The sequence below is a fragment of the Heterocephalus glaber genome, unplaced genomic scaffold (genome assembly GCF_053883595.1).
Source record: "Heterocephalus glaber isolate CG9 unplaced genomic scaffold, H.glaber_assembly_v1.0 deba00000347, whole genome shotgun sequence".
Lineage (NCBI taxonomy): Eukaryota > Metazoa > Chordata > Mammalia > Rodentia > Bathyergidae > Heterocephalus > Heterocephalus glaber.
In genome coordinates, this window is record NW_028258143.1 from 56,055,712 (window position 1) to 56,081,223 (window position 25,512).

The 25,512-nt window shown below is 40.9% G+C and overlaps 1 protein-coding gene across 2 annotated transcripts in view; it reads right to left on the reverse strand.

Annotated features, from left to right (window-relative positions):
* LOC110344459 (uncharacterized) overlaps positions 1-23,331 on the reverse strand; it is a 155,986-nt gene extending 132,655 nt beyond the window's left edge. The window contains exon 1 of one of the 2 annotated variants that reach the window (XR_001184272.3): positions 23,216-23,331. The gene's annotated coding sequence lies outside the window, so the exon portion shown is untranslated. The remainder of the gene's footprint in view (positions 1-23,215) is intronic. The other variant, XR_015447196.1, reaches the window with a different exon arrangement.
* Between the last annotated feature and the right edge of the window lie 2,181 nt (positions 23,332-25,512).

Genomic DNA, 25,512 nt, shown 5'->3' on the forward strand with positions numbered 1-25,512 from the left:
GTTGGGTGGGAAGTTGGTATGCCCTTCCATGCCACCAGAAACCCTCACTGCCAAGGCCAGCACTAAGAAGATGCCCAGTACAAAAATGCTCCAAACTCGGCCTTGTCAAACCAGTGCATCAGCAGACAGGAGTCCAGGCTTGGCTAATCCTGGATCTACCTGCCCAGAGCCCTGAGTACCCATGCAACTGCCAGCAGTGGCAGCAGCACTAGGGCATTGACTGTGACCTCATCTCAGGAACTCAGAAACCTGAAAATGAACAGAGTTTTTACAATTTTTTTAAAATAATTTTATTATCAAACACACACACATACAAAAAATTAAAATCATTCAAAGAAGAACAATGCAAGGGGAAAAAACTACAATAATATTCAAATACAGTAGAACTCAATCAAAACAAAACTGAAAATCACTTAAACATTTTTCCATATAACTTAAAAAAGCATCTCAAACACCAACAAGACACCAGAGGGTGTGATTTGTTTCAGAAAGATCCCCAAAACCAACATTGAACAAATAATGATCTGGAAAATCCTCCAGTTAGTTAGCAGACTTCACATAAGCCAAACTTCTCCCTAATTTAAATTTCAATACAGTCATATGACATGCGATGGAAACACAATCCGAGAAATATGTTATTAGGCCATTTCATCCATGTGTATCCTTAATTACACTCTCAGTTTCTCACACTAGTGAAACTATTTGGTATTTACACATGTGTGTCCTATTTATTTCACTTAAGAGGATGGCCTCAATATGCATCCATGTAGCTATAAATGTCTCTAGTTTCTCATTCTTTGTGGTTGAGTAGTACTCCATTTTATAAAAAATATCACATCTTCTTTATCCAGTTTCCAGTTGATGGGCACTTGGGCTGTTTCCAAGCTTTCGCTATTATGAACTGTGCCGCTATGAACATGGATGCACATATATCACTGTGGTATGATTCTTTTAATTCTTTTACTTTTTTTTTTTGGTACCGGGGATTGAACTTGGGTCCTTGCACTTGAGAGGCAGGCGGTGGAACCATTGAGCTAAATCCCCAGCCCCGGATTCTTTTAATTCTTTGGGGAAGATACCCAGCAGGGGGTAAGCTGGGTCAAATGGGACCTCTAAGCCTAGTTCTTTGAGGTATCTCCATACTGATTTCCACGGTGGTTGCACCAGTCTACACCCCCACCAACAATGGAGAAGGGTTCCTTTCTCCCCACACCCCCGCCAGCGTTTGTTATTGGTTGATTTCATGATACCAGCCATTCTTTCTGGGGTGAGGGGGAATCAGTGTTGTTTTCATCTGCATCTCTCAAATAACCAGTGATGTTGAACATTTTTTCATATGTTTATTTGCTGGTTTTACTTCTTTGTCTAACAGACTTTTAATTAGCATTCTAATGAATGCACCTTATTTGGATCCTGATTCAAGCAAACAAACAGCTTTGCCATGCCTGGCTATGTTTTTAGGAAAGCAAGGCCAATATGGAACCATGGAAATACATGGGTCCCACCATAGAGCTCAGGAGGAATAGAGAGCCCTGGGTCGAGAAGTTGGGAAGGCCCAAAGTGCCGGCCAACAGAGCTGATGTGTGCCTTCCCACTCGTGCAGGACTTGTCACAATATCATTTATTATCAATTGTCTCCGATCTTTCCCTCAGGGAAATGGTTTGGTGTAAATAAAACCTCAGGGTATGAATCCAGAAAAAGATCAGCTATATTAAGCCATACACTCCCATTCAACTAGAGATAAAACAAAAGAGGAAGGAGACATATCTCCAAATTCAATTCTCCTATCATCAGTTATGTTTTATGGAGAACTTATGTCATTCACAAAAAAGATGAAGCTTCCCCGGGGGAGATAGCAGGTGTACATTTCCTCTCAAGGTTATTTAATTGCTGTCAAGAAGACATATGATTAACAAAACCAAATGCTGGAAATATGAAGTATAGACAATTTTAAAGTTGTTTATATAGTTGATTACAGTATATCACACAATGTGTTTGTTTGCCATAAACCTGCCTATCACAAACTGTTCCCACACCTGTGCGTCGCCACTAAACAGCCCACGGCTTAGCTGTGCTTAACTCCCCGTCTGTGAGAATGGCCAGCAGGTGCAGCAGAAAGTCGCTTCTCCCGGTGGCCTTTCTGAGCCCCCTCCCATGTGCCAGCTTCACATGGGTGGTTTGACCCCCTTCCCTCCATCTGCTGACCTACAGAGCTCACTGTTGGATGGGAGCCTCAGAGCATTGTGGAAGGAAACCGGTATGGAGACAGTCAGCCTTCCTGGTCCCTCCCCAGGGTCCTGACTGTCCTCCATGGCATGGCTGCTCAGAGTGAGGCCTGAGACCTGTCATCTGTTGGCTACAGTACTGACCGGGACCATTTAAGGTGTGGAGAGCCACTGCGAAGCATATGTTTATTATGTCTGTTGAAATTCATAATAAAAAGGGGACTTGAATTTTACAGGCATTGTTTTTTTATTTCCACTTTAAGTTACTTTTATCACACTTTACCAAATATCAATTGGTGACAGATTGGAAATAAAAAAGAACTGACATTTCCTGTGCATAGTTTGAGAAGCAGGGCTTTGTGGGGACAGGGCTTCCCTCTGACACTCAGACAGTACTTAAAAGCCAGCCACGGCAAAAATAGGCACCCTCCGAGATGGCTTTGAAGAGGACGCTCACAAGCAGAAGGCAAACAGCTCGTGTACTACATATGTGCTTGGTTCGCTGCCAGGGGGTGGCAGGTCTAAGGGAACTTGGCCAGCTGAGCCCTAGTACAACACAGCTCTTAGGGTTTTCAATACTAACAGTAGTGTTAATAAAAGAAGGAGGAGGAGGAAAGGAGAAAGGAGGGAAGAGTGGGTGAGGGAGGAGAGGGAGAAGAAAGGGGTTATATAGGACATACTGTCCTAAGTGCTTTACCCACAAAAAGTAGCAAATAATCTTCCACTACCCTTAGGGTGATACATGGTCTACCCTATACAGATACATGGGGAAGATTAGCATTAAGTCTGCTTACAGTGATTCCTTGTGTAGCTGTGAAAGTTTGCTAATGACTTATTCTTTATTAGGCTATTTTAAGATATCATGCCAAATATGCTAGGGACTAATAATCAAAGAATAGAAATTTAATATCCCAGAAATACAAGTTTTGTGTTTACATATTGGCCATATAACATAGATGGAAAGATTAGCAGCATAGACACAGCATTCAGTTGGAAAATATGGAGATAGTTTGACTTCAGTTTTTATTTTTTGTTGTTGCATTTGGAAATTCTCAAGGATAACACAGAAGGAAAAAATGTTCAAGGAGCAAAGACAACACAACAAAACACATCACACCAGAGAGATACATGTTTTTGGCTTTGTGTCACTACAGCAAGATATCAGATGATTAACATATAAAGAGAAAAGGTTCATTTTTAGGTCCTGGTTTAGAAGCTCTAGTCTAAAATCGGGAAGACTCATTGCTTTGGGCTTCCGGAGGACAAGCCAGATGGCAATAGTGGAGAGGCCATCCTGAAGAAAACTGCCTTGTGGCCAGGGTGCAGAAGAGGAGAAGGAGGAGGCTGGGGACCCAAAATCTCCTTAAAGACCACACAGATGAGAACCTGGAGGCCTCCCAATGGTCCAAAACATCTCCCAGTAGCACCATTCTGGGTACCAAGCCTTTACTGCCTGAACCTTTAGGGGACCCCAAACTATCACAAGACATTATCCAAGTACAAGTCCTGTATCTACTACTTTAAAGTTATTCCCCCCAAATAAACTGAAAAGGCTGAGAATTTTAGATGTATGTGTATTCCGCTCCAACATTGGAGTTTAATAACTATTCAAATTTCATAAAGTCTGCTTTTCACAAACAGAATCTGTTCTTCAAGAATGAGCCACCTTAGATCCTGTGTAAGGGAAGCTGCTTTCTGCCCCCTCCCATAAGCTCTACAATAACCAGAACCATCTCTACCACCACCGGCAGCCAGGATTCCTGCTTGGTTAGGGTGGTCAGGAAAAGTTGGTCATATACAGATTTTCTTCTACACATTGGTATAGAAAAAGAACCCACCCTGGGGAAACATGAATGGTGGTGGTGGGAAACTAGCTCCTCCCTCATCTTTCCACAGCCTCTGCCCCTTCTTGGAGTCTGTGGACAAGTTGGTGATGGACTCTGTTGGGGTAGGAGATGGTTCCATACGCAAGTGAGCAGCAAAGAAGATGTTTTCTCTCAACTGACTAAAATCTCCTCCTTCCCACAAATGTAAAACCTAGTAGTAATATAGTAATGTTCAATCTCCATCAACTCATATTCACTGAAAGCCCATAACATTCCAGAGCCATGATTCCTGTCCCCAGGGGCTTCACCCTAATTAACCAGGAATCTCCGGAGACCTTTCTCCACAGTAATTCTGAGGTCATGGTTGTAGGGCCTCCTCATGAAGGTGGATAATTAAAGAAGGAAGTTTAGGGTGGGTGATGTAGGCAAGTTGACTGAGTTTGCTTCCAACATCCCTTCAGATCTTTGAGCGTTGGTACCCCAAATCTTCTTCAGACCCTTCTTCTTGCATTTCCTGACAAAGTACACATTTCTCAGGAATTTGGGGTTACTCCCTTAAGAAATTAGTGGTTTTGTGCTAAGGGTTTCTTGCTGGCATTTCTGTTCGATTTTCAGGACTAATTGTGCATAGGTTATCCTCAGACTTGGCTGTGTCTTCATCATAGCCTGTGGCTTCCAAAGCCCCAATGAGAGAGAACGCCCAGTTTGTCTCTTTGTGTTACTGCTTATGCCTTTTGCCCTAACAAGGAATAGAGTAGCTACTTATAAAATGCCTTGAAAAGATTACTTTTCTGTCTTCCTTTACACTGACAAGAGAGCTGTTAATATCATATTTTCACTTTTCAGTTAAGGAAACCAAGACCCGGCAGAATAGGCCCTTGCCTGGGGCCACACCTTGTTGGAGCAGAGTCAGGGCCTTAATTGATGTCCTCTGCCTGCAAGTCCAGGGCTCTTTGGGCCTCATATCTTCCTTTAAGTTCTTTTTCTGGGTTTTTTCTTTTGGCTGTTTCATAGTTTCATAGTTTCTTTTGGATGTTTTCATGATAAATTCAAATTCAATTTATCCAAAATAAATCCCTGATTAGACCTTCAAATTGCTTTCTTCTTCTGATTTATACATAAACATTCTGGACATCATCTTTGACACCTTCCTTCTCTCACTTTCCCATATCCAACCCAGCACCAAGTTGTAGAAATTCTGCTTCCCAAACACTCTTCCAACTACCTCTGCCTCCAATGCCTAGTTCAAGGCTCCTGAACCTTTGTTAAATAAACGTTAAATTGGAATGTGTTCAATTAATGACACCAGGAAGACAAACTAGTTGGGAACAAGCTAGATTTCCTTTAAAAAATAAGATTTTGAGAGATTTCTTCAAAATAAAATAAAGAAAAATTAAGTTTATGAGTCACCATGTTTGTTTTAATCTATTGGGTAGTATTTATAATAATCATAGAAATATTTTAAATTTGCATTTGAACTTCTCTAAGACCAACTCAGATCCTTTCTGGAACAAAGGAGTTTACATTAAATGCATTTGTGGTTTTAGGACAAAAGAAACTACTGCTTTAGATAGATTATCTAGCTGTCCTCTCAAAATTGCACTCTTAAAGATAGGAGAAAAAAAAAAGGAGGCAAAATGACTTGCATAGATTCTGGAATGGCCATACCCCTGTGGGTATATTTCTCAGGAGGATCTCCCAACCTCTTTAATCCATCTTCTTCTCACATTTTAATGTGAGACAACTAAATGTGAGACAACTAAAAAGCAGAGAACAGTGTAGGAAATTCACTGATGTAGCAGAAGCCTGAGGTACATGCATTGTAGCTCAGAAGCCATACTTGCTCTGTGCTTCTGTTTCTGCTCTTTCTCCTCCATCTCTTCCTTCTCCTCCTTCCTACTGTTTTAGGGATACGGTGTGTGCTCAAAAATCCAAAACTAAAGACCTGAATACATTTTCTTCACTGGTAGAATAACAATCCTGAGGATAAAAAAAATTCCAGTGACCCATAATGATGCACACTATTCTTTTTGCTTTGGATACAAATCTTTCATTAAGTGACCGTTGATATTGCTGAATCTCATTCTTCAACATATAGTTTTTTCTTATGGCTCATTTTTGAAGCAGAAACCATGTATTCTAAAGAAATTCAAAAAGCAATGTAAAATTTTAAATTTACTGTTTTACATACTTTAAATCAGGTCACTATAAAATGTGGGTTGTTTTTTTTTAGCTCTCAGCCTAGAAAAGCATTTCTTTTCTAAGTCCACAACATTGAAATATTTACTGTGGGCTTCCCAAATTCTGGGTTTTAGGCTCAAAAGCACTCCTGGAAGGGCAGACAAAGATAATGGGGTAGAAAATCTCTCAGGGATGTAAATGACAATGAATGTTAGAGCAATTCCTGGGCGGAAGAAAGACGCCAGTGTTTATATAATCCCCAGGAGCACACATGGCTTCTTCCATATTTTCCTGCTAAAATTCACCTGGCTTTGCTCAAGATCCCAAGTGCAGTGAATTCTGGACAGCACCTAATATTTATTCATGCCATTGTCAAGAGCATCTTTGCAGTTCTCACCAAGGTCTGTCATTGAATATGTTTATCCAGCTGCATGGCAAAAACATAATACACAGTCATCATTTTACTCAGTCACCTACTCAATATTTTCTACTATGATTAAATTAACTCATAAATATTACACTTTTAATGCTAGAAAGCCATGGCTCATCCAGCAGTTGAATGCTTGTTTGTCCATTTTCTAATGTTGCCCAGCACTCCGTCATTTCATGATAAAGACTGAAATAATGGAAATCATCACATTTACTTAACATGCACCATAAACAGGGCAAGATCCTTCTGAGACCTCCTTTGTTATGTAGTACAAGGCCATGGAAGAAATGTTGTGAAAAGCATTGAAGAACTATGAGGGCTGTGTTGCAAATGGTTTTGGTGTATAAAAACAAATCTGCCCTGACTGCCTAGAATGAAGAACAGAAGTGCTGGCTCTATTTGCAGCTGGCACAATTTCTTACTCAACCAAGTAAGGAGACACATGAACACACACATCTGCATCAGGTTTATACCCTACCAATATGTGCTTAGAAACCCTGTGGGCTGTTCCTACGTACTAGAAAAATTTTGGAACTCCATCCTCTGAACAGCCACACCCAGGCTATATTTTAAAGTAGTCTTCAGAATGCTTTATACACTCATCTGCATTGTGTAAGGATTGTAGCTGGAGGGAAGAATTTGCCTTTGCCCTCTGATGCCAGCCTCAAGGCCACCAACACAATGTGCATCCACACAGAAACTGGTACCCGGGAGGCAGGAGCCATATTCCATGGGATCATTATTAAATCACCTTCTGAAAGAAATATTTATAGTTGGCACTATGAGCCCCTTAACTTCTCTAGAATTATATCTAAATTTGTTTGATCATTCTGAGATAGCCTTGGTTAGCAATTGCTTATAACATCATGCTTTTGGAAACTTTTACAGTCATTTTATTGTTTTTATTTCAAAAATAAAACTTAAAGGATCTTGAAAAGTAGATTTTTAGATGATCACACAATGCCCTGATTTCAGTGGTTTCAGTTCTGTGCTTTTTACTTTATGTGCACCCACTGAAATTAACCAAAATTAATCCATATTTGAACAAAGACTACAGATACAAATGAGCCCTAGCTGCTGAGACTTCGAAGTGCAGTGCACTAGCTAAAGTGTTTGGAATGCATTGGCCCTGGGAGGCGAAGAAGTTATAGCAAACAACATATGGGCTTTAAAATCTGGAACTACCCAAGACAGAACAAGAGAACTATTTTTGCTTTACTTGTTCCTAATTTTTTCCTTCCAGAAGATGAAGGATTTCTAATCACATTTTATTCTCATCTTTAGAGCTGGATCCTGAAAGAGCCGGTTTCATTTAAGCCTGCTGGTGAGTCTGCAGCTTTGTCCGATGATTACCTAATGCATTTGTGTCATCTGCTTTCCTTGTTGTGAGAAAACACATGGAGGAAATGTGTAAGTCCACTGAATTGTTCCCAACTCTTTTATTCACCTTTCAGCATGCTAGTTCCTTCCCCTGGCGTTGATATCATTATGCATTTGTCAAAGAGAGACTGTCACTTTAGGGCCTCTATTATGCACAAGAATTGGCAGCAAATTTTGCCACTGGGATTTGCCTATATCCTCTGTATGTTATTGTACTTCCCTGGCATTCAGTGAATTCTGTACACCCACTTCTTTGATGTTCATTCCAGCCCCTAAATGTGGAAACAATGACTGAAATTTTGGATCAAAGCATCCCATACATGGTAGGCAGCACAGCTGTCTGATAATTCACTAATACAGAGCACACCTCCCCTCCCCCACCAAAATCTGGGCCAGCAGTTCTCCAAGAACTGCTCTGGCTTCCCCAGAAGTGCAAAGGCATGCAAGGAAGTTAAAAAAAAAAAAAAAAAGGCAGCTCCGAAGTTTTAGTGAAAAGAAAGAGACTGCTCTGGGTAGCTCCGCTGCAGCTCATGGTCATTTCTGGCTTGTTCACCATTTCTTTTCACTGGGCTGCCCTAACCAGCACTTGAACTGGGCCAGGCCTTTCTCAGATTTGTAACAGTCTCCAGGTTTAATTTCTGTATAATGTCAGGTCTAATTTCTATATAAAATAGCCCAGATTTTTAAAATGAATTCTTCAAACAGAAATTAAAGGCTTCAAGGATTAAAGAGTTTTAAAAGTAATTGTTGAAAAAGAATCCCCAGATTTCTACTCATAACCTTTGCAAATTGAAATGAGCTATCTAGAACACACTTTCAGTGTTTGTTTTCGCTTTACTTCTGGGATGCCAGTGCAAATAATTACTTCATTCCATTTATTTCACAGGTCAACTTAGATTCATAAGAAGAGCATCAAAGCAGGTAACTAGAAATGCTGGAAAGATGTATCGTCAAATAGATATGAAACTGTTGTAAGCAATGTTGGGTTGAGGAGAGGGAACTTTATCAACCTAGGGCATTTTATGATCATGTTTTCACTTCATCTCATTTGGTATCCAGAATGTGCTAGTTATAATTAACATACAACGATGGGAGCCATTAAAAAAATAACATATTCCTTTTAAATAATGAAGAAAATAATCATTTGAGGAACCTTATCCTTGGTAAATTAGAATTCCCAGTAGAGTGGCATAATGGAGAATTGGGCTTGCTGCAGTGAGTGGAGAAAGGCATCATCTTAGCCTAATAGGCTCAAGCAAAAGGTAGAGGACCCAAGAGGTAACTGGCTGCTCTTAAAATTAAGTTTCAAATTGTTCCACTAGATTGGAAGTTTTACTGCCATAAGTATGCAACAGTGACATCCAGCGGTTGTTAAAATAATTACAAGTGTATCTCATTTTTTTTAAAATATAAAATGAAACATATATAATATATAATATATATATAGTATCTGCAGTATAAACAAATACTATTCTGTATTGTCCAGGGCTGTGTGTATTCTTTTATCCATGCCAATAGTTCAGGCTAGATGCTAGTAAAGCAAAATGCGCTCTGCTGACTCACCAACTAGTTTCCAATGTCTTGTTCTGTTATTTTGTGGTTTTTTAACTTTTACTAAAGTTGCAGTACATCTACTCTGCAAGGGTCTCACTGGCCCTGTTAGCACCCCAAGTTATGTTCACAAGCCCAAATGAAGTGGTGTGAGCACTGCACAGCCTGAAAAAATGGAAGTTTCACCTTTACCACCGTCAAACCCTGGGGGAAAGACATCTGTGGCCTGGCACATCTTTATTGTTGGAGTACTGCACTAAAAATTGCACTAAGATTTTTTCCAAACTATTGAAGACAAAGAGAAAGAAGAGGAAAGGAGAAAGGAAAGGAAAATAAAGAAGACAAAGGAAAGGAGAAATGAACAAAAAGCAAGAAAGGAAAGAAAGAGGAGAGGAGGAAAGGATGAAGGGAGAGAAGAAGAAACGAAGGGAGGAAGAGCAAGGAAGGAGTGAGAAGAGCAGGACTACCCACTGATCTGTACTTGGCAGTGAGGCTGTTAACTTGATAACACACTCACGAGGCAGTTCAAAGAGATATCCACCTCCAAAACGTTCTTGTTTTAAATTGTACTTCTTCTACTACCAGGCAATTAATTGAGTAAAACAAGTGTTTTTCATTAATAAAAAAAATCGGGACAGGTGCCATTAATACTCTAACCCAGTGTCACTTGTGCGGATGTGCCCAGAACACCTCCCCCGTCCCGCAGAAGCCGGTGACGTCGTCTCAGTATAAATTATTCATGTCCTTGCCAAAGCTGAGCACACTAGGTGACCGCTTAGGAACTTTCCAGGTGCTGCTCCTTCAGAGAGCCCTTTGTGCCCCGTTTCTCCTCCATCTTCAACTCAAAGTTAGAGGGTTTCTCCTCCAACAATCACCTGGCTCTTTAAAAAGTTCTGGAGAGGGGAAGAACATTCACCTCCTTGCTAAGGAGTAAAAACAAAAAAGAACAGAAAAGAAAGGGGAAAATACATCTACACAACTCCAACAGAAAATATTAAACTTGAGGTCTAGTTCCGTTTTTTTAAAATTCCACATATTTGTGGCCAAGTCTGTGCCCAAGTAAAAAATGTATCGAATTGAAGGTAACCTATAGGGGTGAAACCTGTGATTTGCATTAAGCAAAGAGCCCTAGGACAAAGAGAAGAGAGGCCTCCTTTCACTCTGGGAAATGATTCCCATTTGTGTCAGTGAGGGTTGGGGGAGAGATGCCTTGAGACAGAGCAGGTGAATTTGCAGCCTTTACCCAGTTTGCTTTGCTTTTACAAAGCCTTTGAACTCCAAGCTGGGTTATCCAGGCTCTGAAGAATGCCTCCCTCCTGTACTGTTCACAGGGTATCTTCTGAGATTCTTTCTCTGGCTTGCAGTGTTTCTTAGTCTTTTTCATGGCAGGGCTTTATCAGGAATATATGGAGGATTATCATGGTCTGCTCTCACCTCTCCTTCTAATTCTGCAGGAGTCTGGATGACCTGGCTCTTATCTCATGCACCCCAGAACCCTGATTGGAAGATTTTCTGGAATCCAGCTGGAGCCTGTGGAGAGTGAAGGTAGAACATTCCCTTAGCATGCAGGGACCTCCTACACCAACGCTGACACTGCCACGCATTACCAGCTCCTGCCAGTCTGAGGAGCAAGAGGTTGGCATGAAGAAGTAGTTCCTTTATTCCTTCCTAAAGGAAAAAGCCTGCTTTGCAAAGCTTTTTTGAGTGTTTCAAGACAAAAAAAAAAAAAAAAAAGGCAGGTGCCCAGCATGCACATCCTCTCCTGGCCCACAGTCCAGCTCCAGGTATAGTTTTACTACAGCATATAATCTAATAATCCATTTAATTTCTTTAGAGCAATGTTATATATACAGGTGGCATTTGGATGGAATCACATGCTATAAAGCTGTCTGCTTCTATCCGGGTTCAGAATGCAGAGGAAGAATCTGTTTTACAGGCCTTCTAGAAATTTTACATGGTCAATTGGCTGCTTTTTGTATTCTGGAACATATCAGAGCATCTGCAGGAAAAAATATAAATAAATTCTATAAAATGGTGGCAGGATTTCTGATTTACTGATAGTGCTGGTTTGAATTTTCACAAAAATATTTAGCTATAGGACAATGTATTAGGCGTATTCTTAAAGGTAAATAACTGCAGCCAATAAAAGTTCGGCCCATAAAGGGTCCCATCTTCTACTAGTTTTCTGCACCGAGAATTACTACCAGTATAATCATGGCTCCCTGCACACTAATATTTCCTCTGATACAGTATGATCAATGTTGTGGAAAAACATTTATTATATTTCTTCTAGCTACTTAAAGGCATTACTGAATTATGGGCATCGCAAAACGAATCCACTGTGCATTTTTTCTTTATGTGACGTTTTTACAATCTTCATTTTCTGCTTTGCAGCCACTGAGCTATAGAGATCCACACTGCATCCCTCTTACAACTGCCACTGGGGCCACCGTCTCCTTTCTGCTTTATTACACCTGAAATGCACTTCATATGATAGCCTTCCTTTTCATTCTGTGCCAGACTTATTTGGAAGGAAGAAGTTCTGAAAGAAATTTTGAAAATCAGTATTGTTAATAACAGTTCTTAATCCCCTTACTTAACAAAGGTTATGAAGTTTAGACTGAAAAGGACGAGGGGAGGAGATGGTATTTCACAGTATCGTTCCAGATGGGCTGCGGGGCTCCAAATGGGTGTGGGGTTTGCAGTTTTGACATTTAACAATTTTATTAATGTCTTTGCTTATTATGCATCTCAATCCACAGGGTCTGCAGCTAGGAGAGAGTGTGGCCAGCTAATAGCCCCGGTCTTGGGCCCTGCCGGGGGATGAATCAATTAGTAAGAGAAGCAATGATGCAAATGCTCCGGGGTCACTTGAGATGCTGTTTGCCTTTTTGATAGAGAAAGCACGCCATAAATAACATCACACCTCAGGAAATCATTCCGCGAGGCCCAGATGCTGGCAGGGCTGCTGCCAGTGACGGAAGGAGTCCTTTGCTCATTGTGTGCATTTCCCCATCTCAGTCAATGGGAGATTTGTAGTAAAATCTAAGTATTTAAAAGGAGGACAGTATGTGGTAACAGAGGCATGTTTAGTAATTTTTTTAGTACCAGAAACCATGATTTATGACCCAGAGCTACAGCCAACTTTATTACAAAAATGACTTCACCCATAATAACCTTATTCAGGTCTCTCCGGAGAATGATGTAGTACCCAACAGCATTATAATCTGGCAAATATTCACAAACAATTCCCGCCTCTGTCTCGTTCCCGCCACCCCTCTCAGAAGCAGGCTTCCCCCTTTACCTGCTGGGAGAAGTGGGGTCCCAGGCAAGGTTTCATGTTCTTTCTGCAAGAATTTGCCTGAATTGGACATTTATAATCAGCCAGGATAGAAAGCTACATCCTGGATCTCAGTCTTAGGCACACAACCTGTGCCCTGAGGAATAATGAGCAGAAGACCCCACTCACCCACATGTTCATGTCTTCTCCCTTCCCTGCCCCCTGCCCACCCTGTGGAGCTCAGCTCCTTGCACCTGAGAGGAGCTTGCCTTGCCTCTGAGGCACCCTCTGCTTTCAATTGCCATGGTAACCGCCAGCTGCACTAAAACTGCCAGGGCTGGGTGTCCAAGCAGGATCCCCTGGGTGTGCCAGGAACTAGAAACTAGCCTTCCATCTTATTAAACTCTGGTGTCACTTCCTAGCAATTGTTTTAAATTTACATCCTCAGAGTGTCTTAGTGGGATTACATGTCCATTTGCATTAAAACAGGTTTCTGTCATTAAACTGCCATACAGTAAGCTTCCTTGGGACAAATTAATGAGCTCTAAATATCATCAAGTAGAAGTTCACTTCACCAAGACAGCCAATAAAGGGGACAGAAGGAAGTGGCTCCTCAGAATCCTCACCCAGGAGAATTATAAGTGCCAACTGAAGAAGGGTCTTATCCTGCTTCTTCTCTATAAAATAAGTGTTCTGGTTTAGACCTGACTAAAGAGAGTTGGCAACATTCTCTTTGTTCACCAAAATCCTACAGCTCGTCTCCTATTTCCTATTCCTAATATACCTTTAGCCTTGACCTTGTCTGCTGAAATTTGCTGAGGAACCACTGGCCGCCTTTCTACTCCGTGACCATGTCTTGGCCTCATTTTCTTTCCCCTGAGTCTGTCTGTCCTTGAGGAACTTGTACGCATCCATGCAGCCTGGGAGCAACATACAACAGTGCAGAAAATGTGTCCCCTGATGCTGAAATGCCGTGTGGTTAGTGGACTGTCTGACCCATCAGCCTGCAGCTCAGCCCCTGGAACTCTTGTCCTGGTAGAGCATACTTGTCCTAGTCATCCAGGAGCAGAACAGGAGCAGGGACAGTGTTTTCGGCCACATTCATTCTGCTCATGAATATTGCCCATGCTGCCCTCACATGCACGCGCGCACGCACACACACACACACACACACACACGCATGCACGCATGTGCATCTAGGTAAAAATTATCCATCGAAAACACAAATAAACCCCCAACCTTCCCTTATATAAAGGAGATAGGACTAGTATTAGACAGACTCCCCCATCCACACAGGCTCTGATCTCATTTCTGTGTAGCCTTAATGGGGGGACAGTAATGTATGATTGAGACACTGCTATATTTAGGAATGACAAGATGGGCATTATTAATAGCTTAATTGACATTAAGGCAATTACCCCTACCCTTATTACAGTTTGTAGAATTACACAGAAAATATTGGCTGAGGCCTTTTTTTCCCTAGAGCTACCCGAGGATATAGCATTTTATTTCATGCCAGATCCCAGCTTTGACATTAGATACTTAGCCATAGAATGATTCTAGTAAATCATTATAAATGCATTATAATAAAGATGTTATGAGCTATCAGATATTAACCCCCAACCCCTAAAGAGAGATAAATAGTCGAGTTGCATGAGTCTCACTTTAGTTTCATAAGAAATAAGCTTTTGCAAAGAGCAACTGACTAATGAATTATAAAATGGTGTGTTGAGCTCAGATAATTAAACAATGCACTTTAGTGTCTAGTGCAGGATGAACACTAAATCATACACAAATAAAAAAGGGAAAATCCTAAACCCCAGGCTGGACTCCTATCCTCAGATACCATTAAGTTTGGTCTACAATCCAGAATCACTTCAGTACTCTTCTTATCTGACTAGAGGAGCATATCGAGTATAAGATCAAGATGCAAGTAGGTGAGCTCAACTGAGAGGGCAGAGCAAGACTTCTGAAGGTGCTAATTTCAGATAAGCCCACAAGGTTATTTCAGGGGAGATTTTAAATGGAGATTCCCTCTTTTCCCCAAAGTGCTAATGGGGTAAAAGTCTAGATGAACATGCAAGTTTCCAAGTTTCCTTACACTTTCCAACTTTTACGTTTGATCTATGAACTCACGGTAAAGCATACGGGAGGGGGGTAAAAGCCATGGTATTGACGGTGTCTTGGCCTTGTAGTGTTGGAAAGACAAATAGATGTCCCAAAAACTTCTCTGTGCCCTGGAGGTGGAGGGATGGGAAGGCTGGTTTGGGTTGCACCTGCTGTCCTCAGGTTTGTCACTGTGCCCATCAGGGCTCCATCTAGTGGTCAACCGTGGATCACTGTGACATTTTCACTGGCACCCATTGACTGCCATTTCCTGGCTTGTTCTGGACTTGCTACATGATTTGAAGCTGAGCTTCAGCACATCCTGAATGTGTTTTAGTTTTCAAGCTTCTCAAAGAAATGGGGTCCTTCTCAAGGCAATCTCATACTGCACACCGTTAAGGACTATGTGACCAAAATTAAAGATGGCCTTGGACATGGCACAGGCAATGGCCACCTGTGCTGGTGGACAAGGCTTCCTTAGAGCACCTGGTACATGGTGTATCTCTCAGCCGGTCCTCTCCTATGCCCGGCCAATCTGGACTACACCCCCCTCCACATCCCGACCCACACATGTCAGACACTGCAGATTGACTGATCTTTCTAAGGCTTATTAATGCCTACTCATAGTATTATGTGAAGAGTAAATGAGATCAATTATATCTAAATCTGTCTGTGCAAAGTGCCTATTACAGAGGACGCCCACAATTAAATGTTAGCCCTTTTTGTTTTAATTATCTTACATTTTTCCTATCCTGCTACTTTTCTCTCCATTTTATTCTTACATCTAAGCTTCTCTCTCTCTCTCTCTCTCTCTCTCTCTCTCTCTCTCTCTCACACACACACACACACACACACACATTTGCAAATCCCTTAAATTGCACATGCTGCCACGTTTACTCAAATACAGTGATTTGCTTGTGGTGCACACTCAATACATGCTAGCTACCCTGAACAATATTGAAAATCACAGAAACTGGTAATACTTAATGTATTCTGACTGCTTAGAATGAGCCAGGTCCTGTGCTATCACCATCCTGTGCTATCAGCATGTGAGAAAAATACTATTTTAATCCTCATCATATGAGAAATTAAAGCTTAAAGATGTTACATAACTTGTTCAAGCTCATATGTGCTTATAAGTGGAAAGCTAAGACTCAAACTCATAATCAGCCTGGATTTGGAGTTTAGGTTCTTAACTACTATAACTGTGTCAGGCTGATTTTCTCAGCTTTCTCCTCTTTTAGACTGACCCTCATCAAGAGGTCAGTCATGTCCATGTACCCACTCTTAGTGCATAACACTTAGGACCTTGATCTTTGGGGGTTTCTGGAAGTCTAGAAGTGTATGCTAATTAGTTTACAGCTACCCAAAAGTCACTTGTCTAAAAACTCCTGGGACATTATGTGAAACCCTCTAAAAAGCCTTTACAACTGCACACCTCATAAAGTTAATTTCACTTTGAGAGAATGCGTCCGAGGGAGGTGATGCACTTGGCTATGTGTTCAGGTTGGTGGCCTCAATAGATAGAGCTATCCTGTCACCCTTGACACCCTGGTGGGCAGCCTCGCTTCACCACACTGTCAAAGGGGAGAGATGGCCTCCCAGCCTTGGCTCACAACATTTATGCTTCCTAATGGCCCAAGACTTACAAACTTCATGCTTCCCTTAATTAAAGGAGTAAATTAAGAGCATTATCTTAGGGTTGAATTTTCTTAGTAATTTAAGATTGATATTTTATTAGATAAAAGGATAAGTTTAAGATGGTCCCTTCACAAACAGGGATCCATGGAAGAGGGTGCCATGAGGCTGCAAGGGGCTGGGTAGCCAAAAAAAACCCATTTGCAACACAGTAGATGGAGAGGTTAGGAGTGAACCCTTTTGTTGCAAATCATAAGACACTTGTTCTGCACTTATCCTTCAAGCATAGCAATCAGACATTGAGGATTTTTCATAGACTTCACTTTCATCTTGGTCATCCTGATTGCTGTAGTGGACACTACTAGTTTCACAAAGAGTAAGGCATCCTCTCCTTCCAGTCATTTAGAGGCTTGCTGTTTAGGTGCTTTGCAGTTGGATAGGCCATGTGACTTTGTATGTCTCTGTGAGCTGAGCTACTATGTGCCACTTCCAGGCCAACACATTTGATTGTCAACAGAAGAACCTCCGTCTCCCTCCTTCCCTGCAAGTGATCTTGGAGGTAGGAATTGAGATGACTGAGTACTTGGTAACCTGGATTCCTCAACAGGACCTCAAGAGGACCATGTTGGACATGTAGCATCAACAACAAATAAACTTTTGTTGGATTAAGCCACTGACATTTGGATGTTGTTTATTACTACAACAAAACCCAGCCAGTCTTGACTAATCCAGGAGCTGGCTTTTTGTTCAAAAAATATGGGCCTTCTTTCTAAGCCATAAACCCTTATTCTTTTTCCAATAGTTTTATTTACTCATTAAATAGTTTACACACTTTTTTCCCCATTCTTCTGGTATGTTCTAGAATGCTTAAAAATGCAACCATGACCTTGAGTTGGACAGGGTAGTGGTTTGTCTTTCATCCATCGATAAATATTTCTACTGTGGAATAAGTAGAGGAAACAAGAAAGGACAAAGTTGGCCTTTTGAATATAATATATATAATATGGTATATGATAATGAAAAAGAGAAAGCATACCAAAAACGAGAAAGAGAAAAAAGAATGAGAAATATAGAAAAAAGAAACAAAGCAAATAATGGTCAATTTGTATCAAGTTGGCCATAGCCAGTTGTTTGCAGTCGGGGTCCACTCCAGGTTGCATTTCTCAGGATGTCTTTGACCTTCAGCATCTATATGGATGTGTGCTTAGCATGCCAAGGTCCTCAAGAAATGTTGGCTGAAGAGGTAAAGAAATGAATAAACCCTCATTTGTACAATCTTGGGAGCCTCTGTGGCATTAACTGGCCTAAGACTGAACAGAAGTTCCATTGCACATTGAAAGGCAGTTCAGGAAGTGAGAAGTGAACTAGAAATAAATGAGTTTGAATAGCTCTTCATAACCTTTACACCCGAGTCCTTGAAAAGAGCAACTATGAGATCGCAGCAATAATTCTTTGTCCTAGAAACAGGACATCACTGATATCTCAGAGCAGTCTGTTTAAAAAAGTGTTTCAAATAACCTTGTTTTATTTTCCTCTGGCTGCTGGGCAGAACTGAGCAGTCAGCACTGAGGTATCTCTAGTCTTGGTGTGGTGGGACGTGAAAGTTGGGGAACTGAATAAAATTGTCTGAATAATTTATTTTTCCAAAATTTTGAATGGGGCAAGGAATACCCATGTGCTATGGAGATAAAAAGGAGGAGTTGGGATTTATTCTACTGAGGCAACCAGAAACCCCCAGTAGAACACTCACCTGGAAAAGAGGTAACTTACTTTGCCTGAGATATAGGAAATGTGTGTGATAAGGCCACCCACATGCAAAGATGCTCTCGGGTAAAGTTAGTAGGAGGTAGTTCCAGGAACACAGAAGAAAGTTGACCCTTCCTCGGAGGATGGGTGTGCATGCACACTCATATGCAAAGATCAAATGTTTAGGATTTGAGATGAGAATGAAATGCACAGTACCAGCAGAAGGCTGAAGGCTGAAGGAGGATAGCTGACACTTGAAATGGGTAAGAGAAATAGACCACATTGTATAGTGTCTCTGTAGAATACAGAGTAACACAACAAAAGCATTGGTCCACTTGGCTTTAGTTTTAGAGGAAAAGAAAATCTCTCAGCATGAATATCTCTTGGGAATATTCTGTACTGCCCAATTCGAATTCATCATCTTCCACTTGTCATCCCAAGCCACAGTTCTCTCCCATTGCTTATCAACGGAATAGACATTCTTCTTATTCCCTGGCTTAGCTCCTCCTGAGCTTTTTGTCCCTATTTCCCACTTCATTCACACTCCTCCTTCTAAGTGTTTCTTGGATTTCCTCTTGTCATATCCCTGCTTGGACATGTATCCAGCTGGTCTACAAAATTCTAGACCATTGCCTTCCTACAGGAAATATAAAACACACAAATAATAGAATATTATCCCATAATACAGAAATAATGAGTGTGATGAAAACAATGGCCCTATGTAAGAGATTTCCCTGTGCAAGAGAGTTTAAGTTTCATGCAATTTTATTATTTTTAATAAAATCAAATTGTTACATTCATTATTTTAAAGGATACAAATTTTTAAATATATTTTTAAAATATGATCTGATTTTTTTCTCTGATATTTCTTTCTCCCCTCTTGATCTTTCTTCTCCCTTTCTCAAGTAGCTAGACCTATCTGTACTCTTTAACTAAAGGAAAGAGAAAATATTAAGCAGAACAATTCTTTTCACGCCTTGTGTATTTCCAAAGCCTAGCCCCTTCAGAAAATAAACATTTAGGTCAGAGACAAAAAAGTTGGGCAAAACATGATTTCAAGGTAGGCTCTCTCCATTTGCTTCCTATCAAAGAGCCCCAGGACTGATGGGAAAGATCTGAAAGAAAGCAGTGGGAACAGAGATGAAGTTAGTTGTGATAAAGTGGCAGCTCCCTCATTGCAGTTTATGTGAGTAGCAGTGAAGGGAATGAAGATTGGTAACTTGGTATAGTTACTTTTGAGGTTAATTTGGCACCATTTTAAAAAATTGAAACTCTAGAAAAATTTTTACAGATACATGTAAGAGATCTGTAGAAAAATGTTTATTGCAGCATTACTTTTATAGAAAAACTTTCAACAGCCTAAATATACATTAATAAGGGAGGGAATAAATAAAATGTAGTATTTTCTGGGCATAGATTATTGTGTAGCAATAAAACGAAATGGTTAAAATGATAGGAGGACAATACAGAAAAATTTAGACCTTAGACTCTAACCTAATAATCCTTCAGAGTTAATCTTTAAGTGCTTCACTTTACAGGTGAGAAAGAATGGGAACTCTGGAGGGTAAATGGGTTTCTAAGAATCAGGCCATTGTTCAGACTTCCAACCTGTCCATGATGTCCCCTGTAGCCCCAAGCTATCTGGTTTACCCACTTTCAGTCTACACCAGGAAGCAGAAAGTTATCCCCTCTGACCTGCCCATAGGCTAGCACAAAGCAAAAAGAAGAGGAAGGAATGGGAAGAATGAGAAGATTCTGCTTTTGCTCTTGACAACACAGTCAAGATGATGAACAGAACCAAAATACGAAACTATAAAGCCCCACCACCAAGTGACATAATTCTCAAATCGATAGCTGAAGGATCTCTTGATTTTCTCTGACTCTGTCCTTTTATTAACAAAACAGAGAAAGAATTGTCATCTTCAAAATACTATCCTTGATAAAAAAAAAAATACTATGCTTGATAAACTCGAATCATTTGTAGGAAAATGGATTGACCTTGAGACCATAATGTTAAGTGAAATAACTCACATACCCAAGCTTAAATACCACATGGTTTCTCTTATATGAGAAACTCAAAATATAAATAAGGAGCAAAACACAAGTTAGACTATAGTTAGTAGGAAGATAGAGCTTTCTCAAATGGGAAAGAAATCAGAGATGGAGGGAGGGTGTAGAGGGGAAAAGGATGAGAGAAAAAGAATTAAGATGTGTTATGTACATGCACCACCTCCCCATAAGGAATGTGGACACTATGAACTGCATAATGTATACATGCATAGTGAATACAAAAATAAAACCTTTTAAAATAGTATTATCCTTGCAATAACTCTAAGTTTAAACTATAAAATCTAAGCTATCTTGATTTCACTGCTGATATCTGCATCAATAAAATATTTTTTCACTGGCTTGTTCCAAACCTTTGTCAGCATTCTAACGTTTTTCTACTGGGTGATTAAACCTAAAGACTGGATCTGATACTTTTTTCCAATGTAATGTCTAATGCTTAATATTGCTATAAACTTGTAGAAGAATCTCCGGGCTTTCGAGGAAGGCACTTACATAAAAATTTCAACTGTATCTGGCAATCGGGTATTTTTTCTTACAGATTGGGAGCCCAGTGTCAGGAGAATGGCCTTGACTCGAGCTCTCAGAAATCCTGAGGAGGGAGTGGAAGTCTCCGGGCCCCGCTGCTGACCTCCCAGCACAGCCTGGTAGCTGAATGGGAGTGGGAGTTGGGAGCTCCACTTTAAGTACTAATTGTGTGCCTGACTTGGGCTGTGACATCAGAGGAAACTATTTCACCTCTAGGCTCCTCTCACAAAGGAGGAAAAAGTTGCAAAAACAAAAAGTTCTCAGAAATGTGCATCATGCTGTAGAGGCCAAATGTTACAGTCATTACAGAAGCTTCTTCCTTAGCCGGAGTAGGTCTTTCATAATGCCCCCGCCCACAGTGACCTTGTGTCACAGCTCAGCCATAAGAGATATGGTGAAGTCCATGAAAATGGCTCAAATTCACTTCTCACGTATAAAGTAACACACTTTTTGTAATTATTAATGGTTCATTCGTGTGATCACCCATGAGTGAAGGGCATTTCCGTCTCCCACATCTTTAATGGCAAATAATTAATGATGTGTTAGAAATTAACAACAATTAACAGTGCATAAGAAACAATGGCAGCAGGTCAGAGACTCCAAAGAAATACGATGTTTAGCTTCTCGAGCAGAATCTTGCCATTTCAAACAGGGAGACTCCGGAAGAATGCTTCCTGGGAAATGTATATCTGGCCATCGCCATGACTTTTCAAATGGGAAAAACATCAACTATGACTCTAGTACATATTAACAGTTCAGATTTCTTGATGGACCAAGCAGATTCGGAGCACTGGATCACCTTCCTTTAGCACATGCTGCATTTTGTGGCTCCAAACATTCATTTTCTAAGGTTAAGCATGTTAATGGAAGGAACTTAGCAACCACCTGACACTTTATTAAGCTTATTAATTTTGCTAAACAAGCAAAATACATTATATTTTAGCTTAGTATAAATAAGTACTGCCTGAAATATAGAACAATTTAGCAATTACACAATCATTTTAGACTATAGTAGATTATAGTGATTTTCTGAAATTCTTATTTTAAGCAATATACAAATTATATATCAATCATAGAAATAATACATATATGTGTATGTCATATTTTTGTGTTTAACTATAGGATCTCTGCAACTATCATTGTTGTATACAAGTAAGCTAGTAAATTGCCTCAATTTTATCTACATGATGGAAAGTGCCCAAGAATATTACTACCAAAGTGTTAGATCCCCCAGCCTCACTCTGTGAAGGATTTCCTCATGCTAAAGTCTCAGGTGTTTCATCATTGTTAAAAATAAAGTCAGAGAGAGTGAGTTGAGCCCAAATATATAAATGGATAATCTAACCAAGGATATCCACCAAGGGTATCCTACTGTAGAATGGGAATGTATATACCTGCTTCCACCCACAAAGTAATTGCAATTATAATTACATTACCTGTAATTATAAACATAATTAATTATACTCCTGCAGTGCTTTGGAGCTTACAAAGTACATTCACATGCATTAATTATTTAACCTCATCAGTATCCTGTGAAGCAGGCATAGCAGAAAACCCACAGAATAAAACCAAGGGCTTCACCCTGAGCCCAAGGCTACTGCTTCCTGCTGGCCATTCTTTCTCTCATGATTATTCCCATAAACCAGGCTTACACTGAAAATGAGAAAAAGAACACATTTTCTAGAGATAATGTGTTTCTAGCTATTTGGTCCAGCAGCCACCCAAAATGGAAGAGTGGTTTTAAGGGAAGGACAGGCCCAGAATTTGTGAGGAGAGGATGCCAGTCCCAGTGACCTAGAGGCCCTGGTTTGTGCAGAAGCAATTGGGAGGCACTGACCTTCAGCCCATGTTTTCATAGATAAAAGTAACTCAGAGAATGACAGCCTTATAGAGCCACTGTGCCTCTGTGTACGCAAGCTGCTGAGAACACAGCTTGCGCTGCACAGCACCTTGCGGCAGGAAGAAGGAACTAGCCTGACAGGGCCATGACGGTCAACCTTTGTGTTCCTCTCTCTCTCTCTCTCTCTCTCTTTCTCTCTCTCTATTTTGTTTGGTTTTGGGTTTTGGTTTTTGGCTGCACTAGGGATTGAACCCAGGGCCTTTGCATGGGAATACATCCCCAGCCCTTGTATGCATGTATGTATTATCTCACTGACTGGAATATTTGTTCCTTGAAATAACTCAAGCAGATTTTTCCCACACTTGGAAGCAATAGCCAAATGGAGCAACAAGTCCAACCAACCATAGTGTTCCTACCTTCTCCATGCACAGACACTTGCAGGACTTTGCAAGCCCTCCAGAGCTGAGCACCCGGCCGAGATCAGGGTTCACCAGGTGTGGGGTGAGGCCTGAGCAGTATTTATTGGTTGGCTTGTTTATTTGTTTGCTGTTTAAAGCTCCCAGGGGGTTAATGTACAGACAGCTCTGGGACTACTGAATAACTCGACTGGCAAACATTTCTCACTCTCCTACTTGGTAGCACATGCCACATGCTCCTCGATGGGAGAGTCTAAGGGTGAACAGCATATCATCCCTGCTCTCAGTTCATCCTTTCCAGGAGCTGCATAGGATTAAGGAAAAAGATAGAAACAGTATTGGGGAGCAGTGGGGGGGGGGGGTGGGGGTTGAGCCACTGACCCAGAATCAATCCTTGCAGCCTGCTGGGAGAAACAGAGAGAACTTAAGAAAGACAGTGTTGGCACTAAGTAAAGCAGGTAAGGAAACCTCAGGAGATTGCTGTGTAAACCAGCCTCCACCGCAGCGGCCAGTTGGCATAGACTAATTTGTCATCCTGCGCCTCCCTTCTATGCAATAGGAGCTGTGAACGGCTTAGCATCCAGGCACAGGTCAGGCCCTGGTGCCTGCATAGCCCATTGTAGGCCACGGCTTTTCCTCCGCCAATGGGAAAGGAAGAACATTTGAGCTGCTGCTAAATCCTGGTGTCTTTATTTGAACTTCTCCGAAACAGGCAAGCTAGTGGTATTTATGGCTTAAAGATATTTCCATCTGTAAGTTTATCTTCTTGTTAAAAATCCCCCAAACCCAAACAACCAAAGACAATAAATCAAAGCTGAAGTGAGAAGCAAAGACTTATCTTTACAAGCAGGAATCCCTACAGCTGCTGATGTACTAATTTTTAGTATCAGGCATCATAAGAAGTTAAGTGATTGGGGAGTAGAAGGGAAGGGGTTCCCTTCACCTGGGCAAGCAAAAGGTATGGAACTGAGACCAGATATGGTCTGTGCTCAGGAGGAAGAGCTGGGTAGCTTTTCTCCGGAACTCCAGTGCTTGTTGAGGCTCCATTTCTCACAAACAACTCGTGTTCCTTTTGCACTGTTTTGTTGTTTGTTTGTTTGTTTTTGAGACAGGATCTCACTAAGTTGCCTCGGCAGAGATTAAACTTGCAATCCTCCTGCGTGGGCCTCCCAGAATGCTGAGATTATAAGTGTGTGCCACCATGCCCTGCTTATTATTCTTAGCTGCTCCTGGCTGTTGATGATGATGCTCTCCAACCTGGTTCTGTGCTCTTTTGCAGAAACAATGGTGTCAAAGCAAGTATGTCTCATTTCTGAACACTGAATGGCTGTACATTGTCAAGGGAATGACAGCCAGATTTGGTGGCAGCCAACTGGTGCCATAAGCTATGATTGTTCCAAAACATTAAGGTACTACTTAGTGTCCACTGGCCCAAAAATCTGCTCTTCAATACAACACAGTACTTCTTGTCCACACCTGTGCTCTAGTGCAGTATCAGTGACGAGCCCAGACAATGGCCCTTCAGCACGAGACCCAAGTTGTTTCCACCCATATGTCACTGCATGGGTTGGGGGTGTCATTTCCCATTCAGGGACAACAGAAGGAGCCCATGTGAGCAGAATGCCTTTTACTCCCAGATATGTCTACCAATCGACTTACCACACTGTCTGAAACTTTTCTGAATAATATCTAAAATGTTTTTCTGAAAACTCTTTGTTGATTTTTTTCTTCTGGGAAAATTTGGGCACACTTCCCACTGCCTCAGAGCTTCTCCTTTAAAATAGGCATTTTTAATCTCTGAAATTTAGGATCCACATTTTAGCTCACTTTCTATTATTTATTCCACATTTTCACAGAAAGTTTTCCAGGAAAATATAATAGTAATCAAGGACACACACAGAGGGTAGAATTTAAAATCTATGACTCATGGTCAGGGAAATTCTTTGTTTTCAAACACTGTCCCATGTGGTCAGAAAAGGACTTGACCTCCCAGAGTTAGAAATGATACTGTTTCCTAAGAGTCTCATGTCATCTGTGGTGTGGGACAGGGCAAGGAATTGCTGGTAGGGAAACGGGCCACCCTCAGCCAAGTTTCTACCAGAAGGAGCCAAGTGTTAGCTCAAAACTTCTTTCTTTCACAAGGAAAGCACACATTGCTTTGGCTCTCCAAAGCTCAAAGAGAAATCTACATTATTCTTCCTCCTTGAGAATATTTTCTCCCACTTCCTCTCCCTTTTCTCGAGAAATTTAAAAGATACAAAAAAGTTGAAGCAAATTCTCACAGTCAGATTTCCCAG